Source organism: Lactuca virosa, chromosome 2 (genome assembly GCF_052849685.1).
Source record: "Lactuca virosa cultivar CGN04683 chromosome 2, Lactuca_virosa_CGN04683_v6, whole genome shotgun sequence".
NCBI classification, from domain to species: Eukaryota; Viridiplantae; Streptophyta; class Magnoliopsida; order Asterales; family Asteraceae; genus Lactuca; species Lactuca virosa.
Genome location: NC_136427.1, coordinates 182,350,699 through 182,366,549, shown reverse-complemented (window position 1 = coordinate 182,366,549; position 15,851 = coordinate 182,350,699). Strand labels below are relative to the sequence as shown.

Genomic DNA, 15,851 nt, shown 5'->3' with positions numbered 1-15,851 from the left:
TTTCCCACCATCAACTCGTTGTGTTAGTCCGTAGGAAAGGGGATTTATTTCCACAATTAATCTTCTAGATTCTTGGTATTACACCTATATAAATTAAAATCATAATAATAGTCCCTATGTAAACCAACATTATAGAAATGGTTCCCGTGTAATAGCGAAATTAGAGAAACGGTCTTGTGTAATAATGATTTTATAGAAATGGTCATTGTGTAAGACAACATTACAATATTGCTCCCAATGTAATAACGATATTACAGAATGGTCTCTGTGTAAAACAATATTACAAAAACAGTATCGAAAATATATGATTAATAAACCCGTGACAACGTACAAACCATCCCCACTAGTTGGTAAAAAATGAAAGTACATTTCTATAATTGGTAAAAGAAAAATACATTGCTAATATTCGTGAAAATAGTGAAGTATGTTGCTATTTCCAGCAATTTGCCCTTTACCTAAAAATGGGTATAGTTAGGTTGTATTTTGTCTTGAAAATATCAATCGAGTGATTTTTTTTAAGTTAGTTAAAAATGAAGGTAGCAGTAGTGTTTATCTACCTACTGCAATGGAAATAACAAATTAGTAAATGTGTACCTCTGGATTATAATCTGCCGATAAGACTTTATAAAACGTCCCTTACGTTGGACCATAGCTCTTTCTGAAGATGCACAACTACAACATTAGTCGCAATGTAAAAACAAACAGGTGAAGGTTAATAAAGACATTTAACATGAATTCAGCCGACACAAAGTTGAATTTAATAAATCGGTCAAAGATGGCTTACCAATTAAGAATTATTCCCTATATGTTTTGGACAAAAATGCAGTGGACGACTATGATTGCGTTTTAAATGGAATCTTGATATCACATGATCCATTTATAATTACCAACCGAAGTCGATGCAAATGCATAAATAAATAAAAATAATAAATTGCTTACTATTATCCAGATTTATGCATTCAATGAACTCAGTTACAAGCCAATTTTCTTCTTCTTTTACTAACTCTTACTTAATATAGACAAAACGTTATCTCCCTGTAAGCCTATAAACGTTATCCTCTGTAAGCCAATAATTTATCCAGTTGCTTCAACGTGGCTAATCTGTCTAACATATATAAGAAAGCATCACTATTTGTTAACCTGTCTATTAATCTTCGTGATGATAGTTTTAGAAAATTGTGATTAGTTAAGACACCTGATGAGTCAAGTGATCATTTTTCTTATTAATATTTAATTTGTACGTTGAAAAATCTATCCAATTAGGACATTCATTTTTTGGAAACGGAAATGTGATTAATAAGCCACGACATTAGCAAGTGACTAAATCACAGGCAGAGTACAACCGGAAAAACAAAGCGAATACATAGAACTAACTAAAATGAGAGATACTCCAATCGATCATACCACAACCCACCTTTGAGGTTCTATGCTTAAACCACAAATATGTATGGATGATAATCTCCGTAATCTTAGCCGAATTGGTATTTAACCCTTTAAATATCTTGTTGTTTCTAGCCTTCCATATGAACCAGAGAAGAGCATAAAACGCCACCATGACCTTCTTCTTTTTTCTTGGACAATTGCCCCATGAAGCAGTGAAGTTGAGAAAGGCATTCACACCGGTGAATTGTGTGTATTGTAATCCACACCACTTTAAGATCCGATCTATACCCTCCTTCGCGACTGGGCACACCACCAAAGATGATAGAAAGATGATCGACCGACTCCTGAGATGAATCACATAAGGGACAAACAGTTGAGTTTACCAAAATACCGCTACCTGCAAGATTGGTTGACACTGGAATTCTGCCATCGGAATTGAACTTAAAACGAAAATCAATTTGTAATTGGTTGATGGCACTACCTTGCAAAAAAGATTATAAATTTTCCAAATCGAGACGTGTTTCTTCCTCCATGCTTTGAACTTTCCATTTCCAGTCAAAACCAGATGATAAAATAATCTCCAAAACATAACAGAGCTTTACCTTCTCAAGATCATATAACCGGGGAAATCTTTCTTGTAACGCCAAAGTACCACACCATCTATCCTTCAAAAATAGGAGATTAATGTTCGAGCTATGGCTTAGAGAAAATAGGTCCACGTAGTGGATGTCGCATTCAAGGAGACTCTTGATTGCTTTATCTAAAAATTCCACATAGAGCCCTGAAAAGTGAAAAGTAGTAGTTTGGAAGGCTTGAGCACTGATTTGATCAAAGTGAGTCTACCACCAAATGATAGTGTCTTGGCTTTCCAACTTGAGAGACGCGATTGAAATTTATCATTTTTTGGTTTTCATTCTTTTTTAGCGCCGTGTTTGCCCCCTAGATACATGAACGGAAGCGAACTTGTTAGGCAGCCAATCACCCTAGCTTGGCTTCGTAATTTTGAGACTCGGATTCCAATGCCAAAAGTCTAGATTTATGGAAATTGACTTTAAGCCGGGAACAAATATGGAAACCTTTTAGAATTCGCGCCCAGTTTCTGAACTCCTGTCCCATGTACCCATAAAAATGGCATCATCCACATAAAAATGATTGGACAAGGTAGGACCGTTGTTAGGCAATGCAAGACCACACAATAGAGATTTATTCAATTCATTCTGAACAGGAAGTGAGAGAGATCACCCTGGCAAACACTTTTTGAGATAACGAATTCTTTTGTAGGGGACCCATTGACTAAGATTGATGCTCTAGAGGATGTTAGGCATCAATAAATCCATTTTCTCCACTTACCACCGAAACCCATCTGCTCGATCACTGAATCAAGATACCCCCAGTTGATTGAATCAAATGTTTTCTCGAAGTCTACTTTGAGTAAAAAAAATGTTCTCTTTTGATTTTTTTGCCCACGTACAGACTTCATTTATGATTAATGGTCCATCGACAATATATCTACCTTCAATGTAAGCATATAGGACCTTGTCCACCACCGATCCAACCACCATTTTAAGTCTTGAAGCAAGAGTTTTCGCCAATATTTTATACATGCACCCGATCAAACTGATGGGCCTATAGTCACCAAGATTCAAGGGATCCTTCACCTTGGCTATAAGAGTAATAAAAGAAGAATTGCATCCCATCACGATATGACCGTGAGATTCGAAGTGCGCCATAAAGTTCATGATATCTCCTTTGATTAAATCCCATTTTGCTTTAAGAATCTTGAACATATAGCCATTGGGCCCGGTGATTTGTCTCCCTCACAACACCATATTGCATGCTTTACTTCTTCAAGAGAGAATGAGGAATCAAGGAGGTTCTTCTGATCAAGGGAAAGGGTTTTGAAGTTGTCACTGATCGGTTTAGGTCTTATCGGTCATTTCTCATGAAATTTTCTTTCAAAAAGGTGGTGCACCTCCCTTTTGATGTCGATTGGATAGGCGTTCCACACCTCATCAATTACCAAGTCGTATAATCTATTTTTCCTATTTTTGCTTTTAATTGATCAATGAAAGAAACGAGAGTTTTCATCGCCGTCATCCAACCAACAAATTTTTGCTTTTTACTGCAAGTATTGTTTGGCAAGTCTCTCCAGTTCTTCAATCTTTACTTTGATTCCCTTTCTCTCGCTAGCTTCTGCCACTGATAAAAGTCTCGATTTAGCCAAGGCTTCTAATTCTTCCACCCTTAACTTCAGTTGAGTCACTAAACTCAATTCCTTTTCTCGAACACCGGCATTCCACTTGCTAATTGATTTCCTCACATGACGGAATTTGGTTATTAAGTACATATCTAGGGTACTATACCCAACAAAAGAATTACAGGCATTGGAGAAGGTTTCAGTGAAATCATCAATGCAAAGCCATGAATTTAAAAATCAAAAGGGTGGACGGCCAAAGTCTTGATCGGAGGGTTTTAAGACTAAAGGGCAATGGTCTGAATATTCTCGAGGTAGTACAGTAACCGAGGACAGGGGCTGGTGTGTAATGAAATTAGAACAAACCAGAAAATGATCTAGTTTGCTGAGTTTAAGACTGTCATCACATAGATAAGTGTATCTCTTGCCACCAAGGTTGAATTCGTGTAAATCGGATCTAGCTATAAAGTCATTGAAGTCTTTGCACTACAAGAATACCAAGCTAAGGCGACGACAGCTATCCCGACGACAAAAGTCGTCGCTACAGGTCACCCTATGCCGACGACATGTTGTCGCCATATCTTTTGAAACTTTTGACCAATTTCCTTTGACCACTATATCTGTGCCGACGACAAGTCGTCGCCATAGGTCTGGCGGGAACGACGAAAATGTTGGCGGTAATCTGAAAATCTATACCAACGACATGTCGTCGGTATAGGTATAAAAAAAACTATTTTCCATTTATTTTTATTCCATGTGCCAGAAAAACTGAACGACGTAGTTTTGGGAAATGGTATCCCGACGACAAGTCGTCGCCATAGGGTCTTTAATTTATATATATTTTTTTATTTCAGGAATAAATGATACGTCGTCGTTTATGTCGACCCTATACCGACGACATGTCGTCGGCATAGGGGTATACCCTAAAAGAGATATGCAGACTTCTTTCATTTGCACACAGCGACTCCTTCCTTCATCCTTTCCTGCCGAGGCGACGAAATCGGCTACCCAACGAAAATATCCGACGATTAACCCAATCCAAGGTTGTTTCTACCCCTAATTTGTTTTTTATTGTTGTTTGGTATTGATTTTTACCCCTAATTTAGGGTTTTTTGGTGTGTAGGAACCGGTGGTGAAGCTCCACCGCCTAGTGACTGCCTCAACCTTCCACCGCGAGTTTATTGCCGGCGACCTCCTTTCTGCCACCACTGGAGTTGTTCACTGGTATGTATTGAAACCTTGTGCATTTTTTTTCTGATTTGATGTTGCCGCCTGTGGTATGTCATTGGCTCCTGTTAAAAACCTATACCGACAACTAGTCATAGTAATAGATTAAACCTGTGGTGACGACAAGTCGTCACTATAGGTGTGCCGACGACTAGTCGTCGCTATAGGTAATTAATAAAACTTTATTTTTTAACCCCGAAAATATGATTGACAAACTCTATCCCGACGACAAGTCGTCGCTATAGGTGAAGCTATCGCGACGACATCTATACCGACGACACTATTGACCTATGCCGACACGACTACACCGACGACTCTATACCGACGACAAGTCGTCGGTATACGGTATACCGACGACAAGTCGTCAGTATAGGGTCCAAAATTCTCGTCACCATAGGGTTTTAATGTTGTAGTGTTGGCAGAATTAGGACAAAATGAAGAGTTGAAGCATTCATCTGCATTTTTCACTGCGTTAAAATCGCCAAGAAAGATCCAAATCCCGATTATGCTGCTTTTTAAATGTAATAATTCATCCCACAATTTTCTTTTTTCTTGTGACTTCTTGGGGACCGTATACATTTAAAATGGTTGTGATGCCGGGAACACTAGTCCAAGTACTTGGTATCGCTAGATAATGCCATGAGGAAAAGCTTTGAGACATAGAGAAGACGAGAGGATCCCATATGCTAATAATGCCACCTGATCTTCGATCTTCCAGTTGGATTTACAAATTCGACATCAAAATTATGATCACCCCAAGCTCCGAAAAAATCGATATTCTTTGAGTCCGTAACTCTGGTTTCCTAAAGGCCAATAAAATCGATATTATGAGAGTTTCTTAATCTACGAATCCAGGTATTCTCAACACCCCCTGATATTGAGACTTATGCAGTTCATTGCGGAGCAGATTTAACACCTTCACCCTCATTGACAACCTCCCTGACAATAGGGTTGTCACCTTAAATCTGGAATCCCACATCTTTGCCCACTTTAATGATACTCGAGAATTCATTAGATGAGGAATCTTCAGAGGTGGAGGAGGACGTGCTATTGGAATTAGGAATCGACGCCGATCGATTAAGATCAAGACCAATGATTGGGGCCGAGGGCACCTGTTGAAATGTGAGCTTTCAACGTGAGTTGATTGATAGACCTAATGATTCTTCTTCTTTTGTCTACTGAACTCCCCTCTCGAACATCGGGGGATCAAATTCAGCTTGGGTCAGGTTAGGTGATTCGGGCTTATCAAGCCATCTATCTCGGTCTGGTAATGGGCATGAGTTGGGCTCCATAAGTTGGGTTGGGTCCACACCACTCTCTCTCATTGGAGTTTCCACTCTGTTCGAATTCAACTCGAAAATGTTGACGACATTGAATTGGAGAGACGGTCCATCTACTGCCTTTAAATCATTGATCTTGGATTCCGAAATCTTCCCCGGCGATGATGCTGGCGGCTGAAGTTCCATCATGTTCACAGTTGATTCTTCAACAATTTCACCTTCCTCCAAAACTTCCTGGGTCTTTTGTGGAACTTCCCAAGTTGCCGATATACCGGTATCCTCAGGGTTAGACTCATCATCATCTAAGAAACATGTCGAGTCATCTTCATCTTCGTCGATATCTTCTAGATCGGAAGGTGTGTTTCTTGTGCAGACCTCCGAAACACTATCAAACGGAGTCCAGTCTTTGTCAAATTCCACCACACCGAACCAATTATTCCCATGTGTAATTTCTATTTTATCAATGATGGCCGTCATCGAGGCAGTGATGATACAAACCTGACCTGTGGAAATATCAAAAACATTCCAATCACCACTGAACGTTTCTAGAGGTTTGCCAAATGCACTGGCGATGCGAGCATAATTTGCTTCTGATCGGAATCTGACGGGAACACCAAAGATTCTGACCCATGTAATCCTTTCTACTGATGATTCATCATTAAAACCACACTTTAACCAATTGAACCATCTGTTCCAATTAGAATCGTTTGCATAGAAAGCCTCCGCGTATTTCGACGTGATGAATTTTTTCAAGACGTTCAAACCCCCCGTGTAATAGACCATCCCACTTTGATTACCTTCAAGTTCAAAAATATTGGGTAAATCTTTAATGTGTTGCACACTGATACATTCACCGACTAAAACGCAATCCTCCCAGTTTGCAGTCTTTGCAGCAGGATTTAAGGCAATGGAGAGAGGAGGGGTTGAGGGTTTTTGTGTGTTTGCTCGCCCCATAACTGCTGCATCAACAAATGACCTGTCATCTCTTTTTACCCGTACAGATGGATGCATGCTAGTAGAAGGTGGGACTTGCTTTTTCAACTGGAAATTGGAATCTGATGTGTGAGATCATTTTTGGTACCTGGCAATATTGACTTTGATAATACAATGGTCACATCTGACTCTATTCATGTCTTGCTCCAGGGATTTCGCATCCCGGACCCCATTGAATCTAACAAAAGTTAATAAGGATCCTGACCTATCTCTCTTTCTTCCAATATAGATATCTACCACCTTTCCAAACACCTTGAAAATCTCCCTTATCTTGATCTTGTTGACCCCATCTGGTAGGTTGGATACGTAACGGTTGAGTTCATCCCCTTCGAGTGATCTGTGATGCCCATGTTCCGACGAATTTCCGTCCATTCCAGTTGGCGACCATCCAACTTCGTGGGGAGCATGCTTTTGTAATACCTTAAAAGTACAAAATAAATAAATAAAATAAAATAAAATACCATTTAGGACATTCTACCTTGAAAAATCGTACAAAATAAATAAATAAAATAAAATAAAATATCATTTAGGACATTCTACCTTGAAAAATCTACGCCTTGGTTGTCGTGGTTGTCTTGGATCTACAAGATATGGCTTAATCACCTCACACACGACTACTTAACTTCCCAAAAAGACACACGACTACAAGGTATTGACTTTAGGATTAATATATATTGTTGGGAGTCCAAGAGAAAGGAAAAAAAAAATTGATTTGCTAAGCCTTTGTAAAATAATAAAAAAGCGTTTGTAAAATCAAAAGTGAAATTGATGAATTCTTGGTTGTCTGGAAAATATAGCATGATGTATGTGATGCTAGAATTTGATTGTGCAAGATTTGAAAGTAAATGCATTTTTTATGGAATAGGATTTGTATTAGATCACTTATTTGATATTTTTTATACAAATTTACATTTTATTATTATTATTATTATTATTATTATTATTATTATTATAAAGCTTGGATTATATAATATTTCTACCACGAGAGTATGTAACATTTGGATTTATGTTTGATGCATTTTTGCATACCAAGTTAACAACGAGTTTTATAATGAAAGAGACTACTCGATGATTATGGTTTAAAAGTTTCTATGAGATTGAGAAAACATCCGAAATTCCGGATTTTAAATATTAATTATGGTAAACAAATTAGTTTCATGAAAAGAAAGATAATAGGAACCTTATAAAATCATAAAATAATATGGATTGCTACTATGTTATAATTACCGACACTAAAGTAAATTTAATACATTTCATGGAAATTTATATAAAAAGAATGTGATTTAAGAAGAGTTTATATTGCAAACTTTAATTTAAATATAAAAATAATCATTTTAAATAATTTATTCACATGGCCCAATGAATAAAGGAAAATTTAAAATTTAAATAAACATCACCAAATTTTAAATTTTAACTAATGTTTATTAATCTATATGCAATAATAACTAACTAGTAGAAATCCCTCGCGCCATTGGTGCGGGTTTGATACAAATTTGAAAATTTAGGATACTTCTTAGCTAGAAAAGCAGGGAGTCAAGCAAGAAAGAAAAAATGGCAGATTAATAAGCTAACTTACTGCTAAGAGAGATATTCACATTCATTCGTATGTACGCATCACTTAAAAAAAAAAAAGACATTAACAATGCTTATAGGTCTTGGTACCTTTTTTGGTAGAAAGATAACCTACTTCACGTAGATAGATGTCAACCACCACTTTATTCCTTTTCTTCATGATCCTACAAGAATCAAAACCATTAAACATCATTCAAAACTTAAAACTCAAAGTTCTTTCCAAACGGTTGGTTAAAATCTACCAGCAAAGGCATTTATAGGCACCTTCTTGATAGACAGTCATCCAAGCCCGTCCTCAGAGGGTGATAAGGGCGACCTTCAAGGACTCATCCCAATTTTTTTATGAAAATTGTTATATTTAGAAGATAGTACAAGTAATTTATTTTTTTTATAAAAATTGTTATATTTAGAAGATAGTACAAGTAATTTATTTTTCAATTATTGAGTTAATATAAAAAAACTTGATGGCATTATGGTAATTAGTCATTACACAACAAATTTTCTTTTCTTTAACTACTATTTGGCTCTATTTATACATTTAAATCCAGGAAAACCTTCCCAATATCCTTTTGGTTGGACCAATGGTCATTACCCAAAAACTTAAGATCTTAAAAGAGAAGAAATTATGAAGGTGAACCTTTTGTATTTAAGAATGAATCAGTATCTACATGGTCACCACCATTTGAAACCTCTTCTATGACTACATACCACTTGAAACCTCTTCTAAGCGAGACATTGTTGGCGCTGCTTCTGGCGAGTTTGATGGGAGTGGTTTTGTCGAAGCTAACGAGCTGGAGGCGAGCCCCTAGCGAGGGCCACTCCCTTCGGCCTAAGAACATTTGAAGATTTTGAGAGACAATATTGGTTTCTATCTACTATCTCCAATGTTATTTATCTATTTTCCAGTTCTGGTCATGTGCTTTTTGTCGTATGTGTAGCTTCAACAACCAAAGAGATCTGGGTATATACATTTGCAGGTGTTTTGTTACTAATATATTTTTATTATTTGTGTAATCAGCTATGTGCAAATGCTAGATATGATGAACTTTTGGGTTTCAAAGTTAGTAATAATGCTAGATATAAGTTTTTTTGTAGTTAGATTTGTTTAGATTTGGGTTTCTGATGAAGGTTCTTTTGCTGAGTAATTTTGGGCATATATTTGTAACTTTTAGTTATATATATATATATATATATATATATATATATATATATATATATATATATATATATATATATATATATATATATATATATATATATATATATATATATATATATATGGTAGGTTATTTTGTTTCTTATATTTATTGTGTGTTAAAATGTACCAATAGAAATTTAGTAAATTAAATAATCATTTAATTAAATAAATATAGGTATTAAATGATTTCCATAATTATATGTATATTAAATGATATCCATAATTATAATTCTCTTTTTATGGAAACTAATTAAATCTGTCATTAATGTCAGCAATAACATTTTTTTCAGAATGAATTCGCATATAGACTTTTATATATGAGTTCGTATTTTCTTTCAGGACTCACTCACTTAAAATACAATAAAGTTGCATGGAATATGAAGAACGAGAGTGTATTATAATAGAATACACTCTCATTCTTCTAGATATGAATTCATTCTTAAAGAATATTATTGTTGACATTAACGACGAATTTAATTAGTTTCCATAAAAATGAGTTATAAGTATGGATAGCATTTAATATACATATAATTAATACTAAATTTTTATTGGTACATTCTACAACACAATAGATGTGAGAAACATTTGAACCTCTCTCTCTCTCTCTCTCTCTCTCTCTCTCTCTAGCTTCTGCCACTGATAAAAGTTTCGATTTAGCCATGGCTTCTAATTCTTCCACCCTTAACTTCAGTTGAGTCACTAAACTCAATTCCTTTTCTCGAACACCGGCATTCCACTTGCTAATTGATTTCCTCACATGACGGAATTTGGTTATTAAGTACATATCTAGGGTACTATACCCAACAAAAGAATTACAGGCATTGGAGAAGGTTTCAGTGAAATCATCAATGCATAGCCATGAATTTAAAAATCAAAAGGGTGGACGGCCAAAGTCTTGATCCGAGGGTTTTAAGACTAAAGGGCAATGGTCTAAATATTCTCGAGGTAGTACAGTAACCGAGGACAGGGGCTGGTGTGTAATGAAATTAGAACAAACCAGAAAATGATCTAGTTTGCTGAGTTTAAGACTGTCATCACATAGATAAGTGTATCTCTTGCCACCAAGGTTGAATTCGTGTAAATCGGATCTAGCTATAAAGTCATTGAAGTCTTTGCAATTGGCAGAATTAGGACAAAATGAAGAGTTGAAGCGTTCATCTGCATTTTTCACTGCGTTAAAATCGCCAAGAAAGATCCAAATCCCAATTATGCTGCTTTTTAGATGTAATAATTCATCCCACAATTTTCTTTTTTCTTGTGACTTCTTGGGGACCGTATACATTTAAAATGGTTGTGATGCCGGGAACACTAGTCCAAGTACTTGGTATCGCTAGATAATGCCATGAGGAAAAGCTTTGAGACATAGAGAAGACGAGAGGATCCCATATGCTAATGATGCCACCTGATCTTCGATCTTCCAGTTGGATTTACAAATTCGACATGAAAATTATGATCACCCCAAGCTCCGAAAAAATCGATATTCTTTGAGTCCGTAACTCTGGTTTCCTAAAGGCCAATAAAATCGATATTATGAGAGTTTCTTAATCTACGAATCCAGGTATTCTCAACACCCCCTGATATTGAGACTTATGCAGTTCATTACGGAGCAGATTTAACACCTTCACCCTCATTGACAACCTCCCTGACAATAGGGTTGTCACCTTAAATCTGGAATCCCACATCTTTGCCCACTTTAATGATACTCGAGAATTCATTAGATGAGGAATCTTCGGAGGTGGAGGAGGACGTGCTATTGGAATTAGGAATCGACGCCGATCGATTAAGATCAAGACCAATGATTGGGGCCGAGGGCACCTGTTGAAATGTGAGCTTTCAACGTGAGTTGATTGATAGACCTAATGATTCTTCTTCTTTTGTCTACTGAACTCCCCTCTCGAACATCGGGGGATCAAATTCAGCTTGGGTCAGGTTAGGTGATTTGGGCGAATCAAGCCATCTATCTCGGTTTGGTAACGGGCATGAGTTGGGCTCCATAAGTCGTCGCCATAGGTCTGGCGGGAACGGCGAAAATGTTGGCGGTAATCTGAAAATCTATACCAACGACATGTCGTCGGTATAGGTATAAAAAAAAATATTTTCCATTTATTTTTATTCCATGTGCCAGAAAAACTGAACGACGTAGTTTTGGGAAATGGTATCCCGACGACAAGTCGTCGGCACAGGGTTTTTAATTTATATATATATATATATATATATATATATATATATATATATATATATATATATATATATATATATATATATATATATATATATTTATTTCAGGAATAAATGATACGTCGTCGTTTATGTCGACCCTATACCGACGACATGTCGTCGGCATAGGGGTATACCCTAAAAGAGATACGCAGACTTCTTTCATTTGCACACAGCGACTCCTTCCTTTATCCTTTCCTGCTGAGGCGACGAAATCGGCTACCCAACGAAAATATACGGCGATTAACCCAATCCAAGGTTGTTTCTACCCCTAATTTGTTTTTTATTGTTGTTTGGTATTGATTTTTACCCCTAATTTGGGGTTTTTTGGTGTGTAGGAACCGGTGGTGAAGCTCCACCGCTTAGTGACTGCCTCAACCTTCCACCGCGAGTTTATTGCCGGCGACCTCCTTTCTGCCACCACTGGAGTTGTTCACTGGTATGTATTGAAACCTTGTGCATTTTTTTTCTGATTTGATGTTGCCGCCTGTGGTATGTCATTGGCTCCTGTTAAAAACCTATACCGACAACTAGTCATAGTAATAGATTAAACCTGTGGTGACGACAAGTCGTCACTATAGGTGTGCCGACGACTAGTCGTCGCTATAGGTAATTAATAAAACTTTATTTTTTAACCCCGAAAATATGATTGACAAACTCTATCCCGACGACAAGTCGTCGCTATAGGTGAAGCTATCGCGACGACATCTATACCGACGACACTATTGACCTATGCCGACACGACTACACCGACGACTCTATACCGACGACAAGTCGTCGGTATACGGTATACCGACGACAAGTCGTCAGTATAGGGTCCAAAATTCTCGTCACCATAGGGTTTTAATGTTGTAGTGTTGGCAGAATTAGGACAAAATGAAGAGTTGAAGCATTCATCTGCATTTTTCACTGCGTTAAAATCGCCAAGAAAGATCCAAATCCCGATTATGCTGCTTTTTAAATGTAATAATTCATCCCACAATTTTCTTTTTTCTTGTGACTTCTTGGGGACCGTATACATTTAAAATGGTTGTGATGCCGGGAACACTAGTCCAAGTACTTGGTATCGCTAGATAATGCCATGAGGAAAAGCTTTGAGACATAGAGAAGACGAGAGGATCCCATATGCTAATAATGCCACCTGATCTTCGATCTTCCAGTTGGATTTACAAATTCGACATCAAAATTATGATCACCCCAAGCTCCGAAAAAATCGATATTCTTTGAGTCCGTAACTCTGGTTTCCTAAAGGCCAATAAAATCGATATTATGAGAGTTTCTTAATCTACGAATCCAGGTATTCTCAACACCCCCTGATATTGAGACTTATGCAGTTCATTGCGGAGCAGATTTAACACCTTCACCCTCATTGACAACCTCCCTGACAATAGGGTTGTCACCTTAAATCTGGAATCCCACATCTTTTCCCACTTTAATGATACTCGAGAATTCATTAGATGAGGAATCTTCAGAGGTGGAGGAGGACGTGCTATTGGAATTAGGAATCGACGTCGATCGATTAAGATCAAGACCAATGATTGGGGCCGAGGGCACCTGTTGAAATGTGAGCTTTCAACGTGAGTTGATTGATAGACCTAATGATTCTTCTTCTTTTGTCTACTGAACTCCCCTCTCGAACATCGGGGGATCAAATTCAGCTTGGGTCAGGTTAGGTGATTTGGGCGAATCAAGCCATCTATCTCGGTTTGGTAACGGGCATGAGTTGGGCTCCATAAGTCGTCGCCATAGGTCTGGCGGGAACGGCGAAAATGTTGGCGGTAATCTGAAAATCTATACCAACGACATGTCGTCGGTATAGGTATAAAAAAAATATTTTCCATTTATTTTTATTCCATGTGCCAGAAAAACTGAACGCCGTAGTTTTGGGAAATGGTATCCCGACGACAAGTCGTCGGCACAGGGTTTTTAATTTATATATATATATATATATATATATATATTTATTTCAGGAATAAATGATACGTCGTCGTTTATGTCGACCCTATACCGACGACATGTCGTCGGCATAGGGGTATACCCTAAAAGAGATACGCAGACTTCTTTCATTTGCACACAGCGACTCCTTCCTTTATCCTTTCCTGCTGAGGCGACGAAATCAGCTACCCAACGAAAATATACGGCGATTAACCCAATCCAAGGTTGTTTCTACCCCTAATTTGTTTTTTATTGTTGTTTGGTATTGATTTTTACCCCTAATTTGGGGTTTTTTGGTGTGTAGGAACCGGTGGTGAAGCTCCACCGCTTAGTGACTGCCTCAACCTTCCACCGCGAGTTTATTGTCGGCGACCTCCTTTCTGCCACCACTGGAGTTGTTCACTGGTATGTATTGAAACCTTGTGCATTTTTTTTCTGATTTGATGTTGCCGCCTGTGGTATGTCATTGGCTCCTGTTAAAAACCTATACCGACAACTAGTCATAGTAATAGATTAAACCTGTGGTGACGACAAGTCGTCACTATAGGTGTGCCGACGACTAGTCGTCGCTATAGGTAATTAATAAAACTTTATTTTTTAACCCCGAAAATATGATTGACAAACTCTATCCCGACGACAAGTCGTCGCTATAGGTGAAGCTATCGCGACGACATCTATACCGACGACACTATTGACCTATGCCGACACGACTACACCGACGACTCTATACCGACGACAAGTCGTCGGTATACGGTATACCGACGACAAGTCGTCAGTATAGGGTCCAAAATTCTCGTCACCATAGGGTTTTAATGTTGTAGTGTTGGCAGAATTAGGACAAAATGAAGAGTTGAAGCATTCATCTGCATTTTTCACTGCGTTAAAATCGCCAAGAAAGATCCAAATCCCGATTATGCTGCTTTTTAAATGTAATAATTCATCCCACAATTTTCTTTTTTCTTGTGACTTCTTGGGGACCGTATACATTTAAAATGGTTGTGATGCCGGGAACACTAGTCCAAGTACTTGGTATCGCTAGATAATGCCATGAGGAAAAGCTTTGAGACATAGAGAAGACGAGAGGATCCCATATGCTAATAATGCCACCTGATCTTCGATCTTCCAGTTGGATTTACAAATTCGACATCAAAATTATGATCACCCCAAGCTCCGAAAAAATCGATATTCTTTGAGTCCGTAACTCTGGTTTCCTAAAGGCCAATAAAATCGATATTATGAGAGTTTCTTAATCTACGAATCCAGGTATTCTCAACACCCCCTGATATTGAGACTTATGCAGTTCATTGCGGAGCAGATTTAACACCTTCACCCTCATTGACAACCTCCCTGACAATAGGGTTGTCACCTTAAATCTGGAATCCCACATCTTTGCCCACTTTAATGATACTCGAGAATTCATTAGATGAGGAATCTTCAGAGGTGGAGGAGGACGTGCTATTGGAATTAGGAATCGACGCCGATCGATTAAGATCAAGACCAATGATTGGGGCCGAGGGCACCTGTTGAAATGTGAGCTTTCAACGTGAGTTGATTGATAGACCTAATGATTCTTCTTCTTTTGTCTACTGAACTCCCCTCTCGAACATCGGGGGATCAAATTCAGCTTGGGTCAGGTTAGGTGATTCGGGCTTATCAAGCCATCTATCTCGGTCTGGTAATGGGCATGAGTTGGGCTCCATAAGTTGGGTTGGGTCCACACCACTCTCTCTCATTGGAGTTTCCACTCTGTTCGAATTCAACTCGAAAATGTTGACGACATTGAATTGGAGAGACGGTCCATCTACTGCCTTTAAATCATCGATCTTGGATTCCGAAATCTTCCCCGGCGATG

At 37.9% G+C, this 15,851-nt stretch overlaps 1 long non-coding RNA gene across 1 annotated transcript; it reads right to left on the bottom strand.

The window, feature by feature from the left end:
* Positions 1 to 215: 215 nt before the first annotated feature.
* Positions 216 to 2,486, bottom strand: LOC145159806 (uncharacterized). Its single transcript, XR_013737927.1, has 3 exons — positions 1,415 to 2,486; positions 595 to 658; positions 216 to 455 (listed from the first exon to the last, which is right to left on the bottom strand). It is a non-coding gene; the product is annotated as an uncharacterized LOC145159806 (long non-coding RNA).
* Between the last annotated feature and the right edge of the window lie 13,365 nt (positions 2,487 to 15,851).